The following is an 11597-nucleotide window of genomic DNA, read 5'->3' on the forward strand; positions in this document are numbered from 1 at the left end:
GAGAATCCTAAAATAGAATCTTTTATGGAGGTGGGATATCATTTGTGTTGAATCTATCATTTGAGAGGAGATGTGTATCCTCTAAAATATCCTTAATAACTATAGTAGGTGGCTTGATGACTAGAGTTACAATGGTAGGAAATCCTGAAGAGCAATCCTATGTAATAGATGAAATGTGAACAAGAGGTGGAGGTGTAGAACTCACAACACTAGTCTTAAGAACAACACATAAGTTCAAATGATGTGACTTCACCTTAGTATTCTCTCGTGAAGAAGGAGAGTGAGTCTCTGATAGTGGGGATGGTGGACTAAAATGAGAGAAAGAGCATAGGTAGGAAGAGAAATCAATACTCCCTATAGAAACAATATTAGTTGTCTCACTATCTCTGATGTGCACTGAATCTTGTGAAAACTCAACTATCTTCCTTATCTCACTATGTGTAATTTGATAAATAGAGAGAAGGTTAGAGGACAAAGCAGGAACACAAAGTACACCATGAAATGTACCATCATCAATTCCAATAGAAACTTTCCCACATACAATCATAACACTATTGTTCCCCATCAAAATGTGTGGAGTAGGAGAAGCCTCAGAAGAAGAGAAAAATCCCAAGAAGATGCCATATGATGTGAAGCACCTGACTCCAATAACTATCTAGAAGAAGGTGGTGTAGTGGTTAATGCACATAGTGCATGACTATTTCCTATATCTTTACTATCTAACTACAATGATGATGACAAAGAATATCCATAAGTAGAAGGAGTGCCAATGTTTCTCTTCTAAAGGAGAGCTATCAAATCTGTAACCTGTTTGTCATAGATTTCTAACTTCTTATCATAGCAATCTAACTCATTAGCATTGGGCTTATTACAATAAGCACTTTTGTCTTTCTAGATTTGGTTTATCTCCCTTAGGAGGAAGTGGGCTAGATGTGATGTGAGGGCTAGAATTACAAGGGTACCCCAAAATTCATCCATTACAAGAACACTAGTACATCCAAAAATAACAGGTTAGGGTATTGATTGGATCTAGGACCCAATGATGTCAATAAAGTTCCATTTGTAAGGCAAGGGGACACTAGGTGGTCTTATAAACCTAATTGTCCACCTTAGTCATTTTTGGGACAATTTTTATGATAGGTTGGCATAAGATAGTATAGGAACCCTAAGGAATTTTGAAGATGTTCATTTATCCTTTCTATGGTTCTTATTAGAGTCTAGGCTTAGAAATTTACTAGTTTGTAACATTTGACATCTTTTTGTAAAAGGTTGCCAATGTTACAATATTGTGTGATGCAACCTTTTTGTCAAAAAGTGCAACTTTTGAATCCAAATGTTTACAAACAATTTGGTTAGTTGGAACTATTTGGGAGATGTATAAAAATGTTGATAAACCTTTCTTTAGGTAGAGGAGTAACCTATTGTAAATTTTTATGCCTAAATCAATAAAATCTAATTATTTTCTTCAAAATCTAATTGTATTATGAGTTGTATAGATCCCCATGAAACATTTAAGGTTTTGAAAAGTTATCCTAGTATCTTATGAGAAGTTTACAAGTGGTTTGAAGTCTTGAAGTGGAGTGGAACATAAGTTACATAATTTTGATTGGTCACTAGTTGCAAGAAGGCCCTAACTAGGGTTTTGAGAAAAAAACTCCCCCTTCCCAAAGACTCTAGCATAGGAAAATTCTAAGCCTTTGTGGAAACAAAGTAGAGAGGATGTACTTTAATATTTTTTAGGTATCAGATCAAGAGGCAGTCGATGGAGGGAGGAAACATTAAACCCTCTGGACATGCATCTTGATGTGACTGCCAAGAATTTTGGTTTTGAAGAACAACTTGGCCTAGGGGTGGAATAAAGACATAAATCCTTAGATTTAGTATTTTGGCATGATCCTACAACTATTCCAATTGTATTCATTGGAAGGAAATTTAAAGTTGAGGCACTTTCTTTGTAAAAGATACCTAATTTCCTTATTAGGCTTAGGAGGAAATGGTCTGAGTTAGGAGATTAACCAAGAGTCTTGGCATGGAGGGTGTTGTTGGTGATTTTATTGAAACATTTAAGGGTGTTTTGGAATTTCTTTGGTATGTTTCCATTTAAGGTTCCTTCATTAATCCATTTTTGCTCCTTGTAGCCCTATTTTGGCTTTGGTGTCTAAAAAGTCTCTCAAAGTTGTTTAAGTGTGGGATTTTCCGTATATTGCATCTACATGTGATGTATAACCTTGTTCCATCCCTGATTTTTTTTTTTCTATTTGTGACTTAATGGTACCTTAAGGGCATTGAAGATTAGGGAGAGAATCTAATCTTTAGGTGTAGGTTTTGGGATCTCCAAGTAGAGCACTAGACTGTATATTGAGTAGAGAGAGTATACAACCTTATAGTGTTTTATTTATATAGTTTGGAGCTATTCTCCATCAAGATTTCTTGTTCATTAATTTATTAATATACTTCATCAACAATTGAACAAGGTGGTATCTACAATTTTCTCAGATCGTCAAACTCCATCTGTTCATCACATTCTTCCTCCTCAACTACAACCAATTTTCTCTTTTGCCTCTTGTGAAATTTCACCTTTGGAAAAATATCCTATTTTATTTTTTCTTTAATTCCTTTTGATTTAACAAATGGGGCTAGGCTATCTTTGATCTCGTTATGATTTTACTTTTAGGATCCTGAAGTTTAGCAACCTTCTGCACACCTTTTCTGAGTATAGCTTTAACCTTAGTTTCTACAATTATAAGTATATTTTCCTTGGTTGGCTTAGGCTTGGAAATAACTAGCTCTTTACCTTTTCCTTCCTTAGCTTTAGTTATATTTTCTTACCCTTCTTCATCATCCTTGTCGTCAAGACTTTTCTTCTTTCTTTTCTTTTTTATCTTGGGCATATACTAGACTCTGCTTTCATTCAATTCTTTACTATGTCATATGTTTCAAATGGCTCAAAATTTGGATCAACATCTTCTAATAATAGTGTATTTAGTGTTTCTATGACTTCATCAATATTAGCTTCATAAGACATAAGCCTTAACCATGCAATTCTAGGTAACATTGCCTATGCGTAAACAAAATTTTTGTATGCAATGAAATATATCTCATCAAAATATCTATCTATAGAAAATTTAGGAATCCTCATTTGATTTTTCATTTTTATTTTGAATTCCTTAAAGGAGTTATCCATTATTTCTTCAAAATTATCTCCCAACTAACTTATAAGTTCCTTTATCCATTCCATAGTTGTTTTGGGTCTATCCCACACTATAGTACTAGCTATAGGAAAAGTATTATGTATATAAAATAATATGTAGACTAAAAAAGATCCAAACTTACATGATGCGTTCTTTTGTTTCTTCATTGTTCCTAGATTCTCTATCAGTTTTTATATTTGTAGCTTGGTAAGTCATAAGTATGATCCTTTTTAATAATTTTCTAGCCTAGGTCTACTACAACACATGGCACACTATTCAATTTGTTGGATTGGTAGAATTTGGGTGCTATCACATGAACTATGAATTTAATCATAGGATCTTCAATCCTATTAATTGAAATCCCTTGACCATTCTACTTAGCTTTGGTAGATTTTTAATCTCATTCCATATTGTTCTTCTTATGATCTTTGATCAGTCCAAGGTAGGGTATCTAGTAACTTGACATATTATGTCCTTGTTAATATTGATTGGACATCCTTCTAACCATACCTTCATATCATGAATATGGATTATGACAATTTTTATCCATTCAAACTTAAAAACTTTAGGTGAACCTAGGGCATAGGTAAGCCCTTTCTTAGCAACAATCTTGTATTCATCATTTAGTATTCCATTGTTTCATACCTTCTCATAAGATGTTATCATCTCAAAATCTCCAATTTCTCCTACTTTGCACATACAATAGGATCTTACATCCCATACAGTCAAAAATCTGGGTGGAATTGATGATAGGGTTCCAATATCATCTTCAGTTTCATCAAAATTTAAATTGTTACCAAAATCCTTTGAAATGTGTCTTAATGAAATTCTTAGGAATGTGCCCATATTTTCCACAAAAATGAAAACTATATCATGTATTGTAATCCCAATGATGAGTATTACCTTTTCTTGATGCCTTTTTTTTTTGCCAAATGTCTGGTTAGATTTTATTTTGGATATACACTCATGAGCTCTATGTTCTAACAATTATAGCATTGTCCTTCAAATCTAGATGTAGTAGATGAATCCTTTTTCTTTGTTCTTCATTCATGTTCTTGGTGTCCTACCTTCTTTCAATTAAAGCAATTACCAATAAACCTAGGTTTAGAAGTTTGCATACCATTCTTGCTTCTACAAATTTTTTTTTTGTGTCCTAGTTTACCACAATGATGATATTTAGGTGTAATGCCCCACCAAGAGATCCTTGGAACAAGGATGAAAAACAAGCCAGAATAATTTTTTTACAAGTGTAAGTGCACAAGACAACAACATACACAAATCATACAAATTGCAATGGAAGACTTAACGACCATCCTGGAAGCCAATGGATCTCCAAATGTCACCACTAACAAAAACATAAACAAGAAAACATAAGAGATCAACCAAGCTAAAAGATCAAAACAGACTCCTAAAAATTGGCTAAGTATGAATTTTGAAGCCTTGAAATTTCCTAGAATCTTTATCTTAGCCCGTAAAGGTCTGAAACCCATCTCAAATGAATCGTCGCATATATTAAAGTATATATTAAGTATAAAATTATACTTAAATGATATATTTTAAACCCCTAGGAAAACTATTTTGAACTAGGAAGATCAAAAAACCAAAAGGATATCCAAAACCAACTTTCAAACTTTTTTTTGACAAGCGCAAATAGCCCCTATTTTTTGCACGAAATTGAAAAAATTGTAGAGTTTCGCATGAATAAGTTCCTTCTCATGTGAAGAAGTTCCTTCTCACATGAAGAAGTGCACAACCTCACATGAATAAGTTCACAACCTCACGCAAAGACTTGAAAACTTGCACGAGAACTCAAATGAGCACACACACACAAAAAGTAATAAAAAGGCTAAGGAAACTATGAGACAAAGTTCCTCCACACCGGGGAGTACCAGATCCACATCTCAAGGTAAGAACACTCAAATCAAAGCTAATAGAAAGAAAATAGGAAGTAAAGTCTAACCATCTAACCAATAGCAAGGGGAAGAACAAAAAGGAAACATCGTAGTGAACTGAAAATAGCCACATCACATTTAAGCATGAATAACATTGCAATAAACAAAATAACCATACTAGGTACATGTTTCCTCCCATATATTAATGGAATCATAAGACTAGCGTGGGTCCTAACCATCCCTCGTGCATAATGTCCCAAGCCACCAATCAAATTGTCTGTGCTGTCATAACAGGATGTCACTACTAAACATGCTACAACAATCATAAGGAAATCTAACATGCTAGTAGTAAAGTGTGAGATAACATCATCTAACATATGCTAATCATTATCATAAGGAAATGCATCAAACTAATATCATCTACACACAATAAAAAAGCATCCCAATAAAAGCATTAAATCACAAGGAAGCATACTCCAAAGACTGAAGTACCGAGTGAAAAAATCCAGTAGAGATTGTACTAGGCTCAAGACCATCTCTATACACTAGTCCCTAGCAATGGTGAAGTAGCTATGCCTCCCAACCACATGACACCCATAGGTCCACACCCACTATGCTGATGGAGATAGAGATCCAACCACAAACACACACAAAACAAACATCCATGGCTAACACTTATGCCAGGTAGTATGATGACTAAATCCAAGACACCAATAATGCATAACTATAGGTCCTAGTCAGACATCTCAAAGGCTAATATGTAGGGACTAACATCATGGAGAGTCGCTTGGCATCAAAAGCCCAAGCTAGGACTTGTGTAGATTCAACATCCCTCAACGGAAAGGCTCTGATACCCCAAAAAATTTATTTTCTTAAGATTATTACAACACAATATTTTATTTAATTATCACTTAATTAAAGCTTCCTTCACCAACCCTCAGAGCACAATGATCACCAGGCTATGAGGTAGAAGCCCCCTCCATATGCTACCCTACCCTACCCATAATCATCTAATGATGAGTGCCCATAGGCATGCAAATTCCCAACCCATCCCAAATGATCGCAACTTCTAGAAGTACTACAAAATATTGGGCCCTTTAGGTCACCCAAAAAATGTACTCGTGTGTGGCGCACCACCATCACAAAGATCAGACCAAAGGACTGGATGAGAACACAAAGCAAAAAATCCCTCATTTGAAATAGAATGAAGAGGATGGGTGCGTCACGCATCCCAATGCAAAAAAAAATGCAAAAGTGGTATGATTGATCTCCAAATAGATCAGCTAGGTCCATGAACCACAATGTGCTGAGAAAACTTGAGAAAAGAGGGCAGCACACAAAATGAGGTAAAAACCCCAAATTTTAGAAAATTTTCAAAATTAAAAACCCATTTGGCCTTTGGGTACAAAAACCCCAAAAATCCAAAAACAAATAAAATCAGACATCGTATGCAAAAACAACCAACATAATGGCTCACAAACCCAAACCCCCATTTCAAAAAACATGGAATATGTTCATACCCAACCAACCAAGTAGAACCAACATGCAGAAATGGAGGGGAACACTAGTTCTCAACCTCCTAACATACTGCTACAATACGAAAGCAGAAACAAAGCAAAAACATTAAAATAGGAAGGCCCTACCTGATAGCAAAAGGGGCCAAAATAAAAACTCTCAAAATAAAATAAACAATCCGCCAAAACTGCTGAAATTGACAACAAAGCAAGAAATCCTCGAGCTGAATCCAATGAGACCAACCTCGCAAAGATCCCATACTCATAGCTCCCACATCGAACCAAAAAAAAATCCTTCAGAAGAGGATTTCCAAATTTTCTCTCCAAATTCAATTTCCAAAATGTGAGAAGTGAATAATGAATTCACTTTTCCAATACTTATTCATTTTTGAGTGAATAGTTGATTATGGAAAATAGCTAATTGGAGTAGTTAAACTCTGAATCAACCCAAAAAAAGAGAGGTTATTATCCATAATGGAAATTCACCAAAGGAAAAGCTGCGAGAAGTTAAATCCGAAAAGATTAAAAACCCAGAAACCCAAAATCACAAAAAATCACTTAACACTTTCATGATAAATACGAACTTCTAAATGTATAGACCTGCTCACTAGTCTAATCACATAATGCAGATGAGTTCGAATTTACTAATCACCGAAAGGTTTTAAATTAAAACAACTAAATAAGGATACGTCAACCATACAGGAGCGACATTGGGAAAATATGAATAGCTAGATCACCAACTCCATAGGCCACTACTAGGGATGTAATTCCTGCCCACTAGAGCACACGATCAAGTGCAATTTCATATAATATAATAGCCAAAGCAATTTAAACATTAATTAACTAATTAATCCATTTACATCACTCACATTTACAGAAAGCGTAAAGAACATAGATGAAGTAAATACCCATAGCATAAAATCCATCTCATAACATAATCAACAAATATATCCAATACGTCATATAACCAGATATCATTATAGATCTATTGTCATCTCAAAATAGCATCAACATGTAAAATGATAAACTGAACAACATAGAAATATAACATCTATGGTACTAAGTCAAAGTATAACATTCGACCTTCAGGTCAACATAAGGTACAAAATAAGAGTATCAAGTATCTCTCGAATCAAAATAGACAAGGTACAGACTGCAACCATGAGAGGCACTATAGTAGGCTTACCTTTGGATTTTGCATTTCTTTTTTCTCCACTCTTTGATGATTCTCCTTCTTTAGTAGATGAATTGTGCTTGTTGTATCCCAATCTAGAAGTATCTAATGTTGACCTTGGTGATCTCATTAGTTCTTCAAAATATTTGATATCCTCACTTAGTTTGTTCATTCTTTCCAGAAGTTCTTTTTTAGTCCTTAACACATTTCTCAGTTTCTCATGCTATGATCTTAAGCTTGTGATCTCCAAGTCCTTCCTATTTGCTTCTTAAGGAGAAATTATCTATTCATTTATCATATCCAAATGATTTTTTGTGAGCTTCTATAATTCAAATGATCTTTCTTCAAGTCTAGTTGTTGTATATCTTTTGACTTCATCCACCATCATTTTGTCTTCTTCATCTTTCTTCTTTTTCTCTATCAATTCTCATAGTCCTACTGATTGAGTTTCCTATTCTCTCTTGAGTAATTTTACTTCTTTCCTCAAAATGTTGTTCTCCAATAGTTCTACTATTGTTGCATTGCTATCATTAGTCTTTCCAATGTCAAATAGTCCTTTTGTGTTAACTTCCTAATATTATGTGTCATTTTAGTGAATTGCCAACTTTTCCCTTTTAGTCAAGGATTTTGTTAAGTCTTCTCTCTCTCCTTCAAGTTGTTTCAATATGATCTTGATTTTAATCATTTGGTTCTCAATGAATTTTCCCATTAGGTATTCCTCCATCTCCAAGATTTGATCCTCCCAAGCCATTAGATTTCTTCGAAGAGAACTAAGCTCTGATACCAATTGTTGGAAGGATTTAATGGGAAACAAGTTACTAAGAGGGGGATGAATCAAGATCTTAAACTTTTACTACAAAACCAAATTATTGATTTCACAACTAATACATCTTATATCATATATGTAACATCAAAACTATAATGCTTAAATGTAAATGAAAAAATCACATCCATGAAAATATTCAACACATAACACAAATAATTTGGGTATCGAAAAACACTTCAATATGAAGGTAAAATTGAGGTGGGGATGAAACCCACAAATATTCACTATTTCAACAATAAAATTAAGTTATTAGTATTACAATGTTTGACCATAATATATGGTCTCCCCTATGAGGGGTCTACCCTAATAAAAGCTATTAAGACTACTAGATCTTACCTTCTTAAAGGATATTACACTTACAATCAAGTAAGGACTTTGTTAGGATCACTCAGTTAAGATATTTTCCTTGAATCAATATGTTAAATGGATTTGATACTTGATCATTAGTTTTTTCTGCAAGATAATTTTGGATCTCCTCTATTCAATCTCTCAACCTAATCTCTCAATCTGATATCTCCATTCTATCCTTTACTACTTGGATTTCTCTGTTTGATCTCCTCTTAGACTTATCCATTCTTGCTTTGTTCTATCCAAGTGTTCATTCCTTCACTTGCGCATTTGCCCATTTTTTCAGACACACTTGTGCTTCTCCTTATATATTTGATCCTAGGGTTAGAACCATCTTTAAATAGACAATCTTCAAAATTTATAGATCATAATCAATGGTTCATAGTTTATCTTCTTTTTCCATTTCCCTTCTGATTTATGGATTGGTAGATTTTCCTTCTTTGGGATCATTACCATCTATAAAGATGCATAAATTACATCTTAACTATCTGTACAGTCACTAAATGTATATAAATGTTAGCCAAAAATAGTTTACACAGGTGTCTATGTGATTACCTAATGGTTTTCTTAGCATCTAAATATTTTGACACTTGGACATTACTAACATTCATTTTGGAACTTGACTTCTACATGCTTGATTATTTCTATTTACTTGACAAAATTTATCTTCCAATTTACTCGATCTAAACTATGTATGATCAACTTATATATGCACTTGATTTCAATGAGGGTGATCGACAATCTCTGACTTTTTTGGCATATAATGAAAAAAAAAAGTCATCAGCCTTTGCTAGATGACTCGGTCATAGTGATGACCTTCCATCCTTTCCTATTAAATGACTAAGTGTTTGGATACTAATATGAAACATAGGCATAGAGATAAAAAATCTCCCCCTTTGACGTTGGTGGGAAAACACTTTGTCATGAATAATCATTTCATTCAAAAATACCCCCCCTCTCCTAGGACTATAATCTCAATTTGCAATTTGAATGTACTAATGATGTTCCATATGATGTCTTTGACTCAGATTTATGATATTTCCCTTGATTTATACTATCATTTAATTTCATTTAATTTCCCCTTTGATTGACTAATTTGCCCCTTGCTTTTGTCACTTATGAAGTGGGGTTTTTTGGGGCTATTTTATAATTCTAAGAAAAATTCTCATGATTTGCCAAAATTTTTGCAAATCCTTTATTCCCTTTTTCTTTATTTTCTCCAAAACTTGAATGTGAATTTCTAGCTCAGTAGCTAGATCAATTAGGCTTTCAATATTGGATAATTTTGTGACTTTCTTCATAAGATTACGTGTTATAGATACTTCCTACTAAATAATTTTAAAATATGGTAGCAATTGGAATTGAATTAATATCAGTTTATTTCTCATATCACTAACTTGAGCTATGAGCTCGGCTAACCTCTACTGTCCAAATGTTAACTTATTGTATGAGGGTAAGCTCAAACTTGCATTCTTTCTTATTGAAATTGTACAGTCGCTCATGTCAGTGTGTACTATATCAATAGATTGTTGGTTCTCCAATGTGAAGAACTAAGAATCACATAGGTTCATATATAAAGTATATATAGTCTTCAAAATTGCTTCTAGTTGTATGACTAAATTGGAAAGCTTTGTTTGTCTATGTAAAAGCTCTCAAGAGATTTTCTCTAATACTTTGTGCTCACTTTATTTCAAATCATTGCATCAAGTTATCATTGGTCTCTCTATCTTCTAATTGAACTTTATCAATTATGTGCACTAACTTATCCCAAATTTGATGTTCATTGTTCAAGTCAAATATCCCAAATGCATCTACAAGAATATTGTTAATAGTATGTAGAACTTGTTTCTTTCTATGCTCTCTTCATAGCTGTTCTTTCTTTGCCTTGTGGCTCAACAAAAAAATTTAAATCTTGCATTTTATCCAATTTTAAATTGTTTATGTCATACATGGGTAAAGTAATTATGTCATCTATTCTTATTAACTCAACTCCCATCCCTTCTTAATGAGTCATAATATGAGATCATGGGGTTGTATCACTTGGAAGTGATAACTACAGTTTTTTACCTTCCCAAATGATCTAGACACCTATTACTACTCTTGAATAGATATAACCTACTATATAAGTGTTCTAGTCAATGGTTTTAATGGATTTGCACTCAGAAAATGTATAATAAATTGTGTAGCTTCTTGCTCTTTTTATTTCTCATGTTCTTTTGTCATTTATGTTTCCTTGGCCTATGCAATCTTAATCTTTGACTACAATATAGGCCTACAAGTGAATTTTGGGAACATAATTATAGCTTTTCCATGTCCCTCAACACTTGTATCCTTAGTATTTAATACAGCCTTAGAACTATCAACCTTAGCACTATCATTCCTTGGATATTTTATGATTTGTACCAATACGGGATTGTTGTTAGGTAGAGATGTGTCAGGCTCAACATTTTGTAAGTATTCATCTATTAATTCATTTTGATCATGCAGTGTTGAATTGGGAATATCCTCTATGGTGACAATATCTTGTTGTTCATACCCTTCCATCAATTGCCTCATTTTCTCAGCAAGTTTGGCAACTCCTTTTACTTCATCTTCTTATACTCTAACTTCTCCATCTCTTCCCTCTTCTTCTTTTTCTTCTTTATTAACTAA

This window comes from Cupressus sempervirens, chromosome 6, assembly GCF_028749045.1.
Source record: "Cupressus sempervirens isolate cs-2001-9-10 chromosome 6, ASM2874904v1, whole genome shotgun sequence".
Classification (NCBI taxonomy): domain Eukaryota; kingdom Viridiplantae; phylum Streptophyta; class Pinopsida; order Cupressales; family Cupressaceae; genus Cupressus; species Cupressus sempervirens.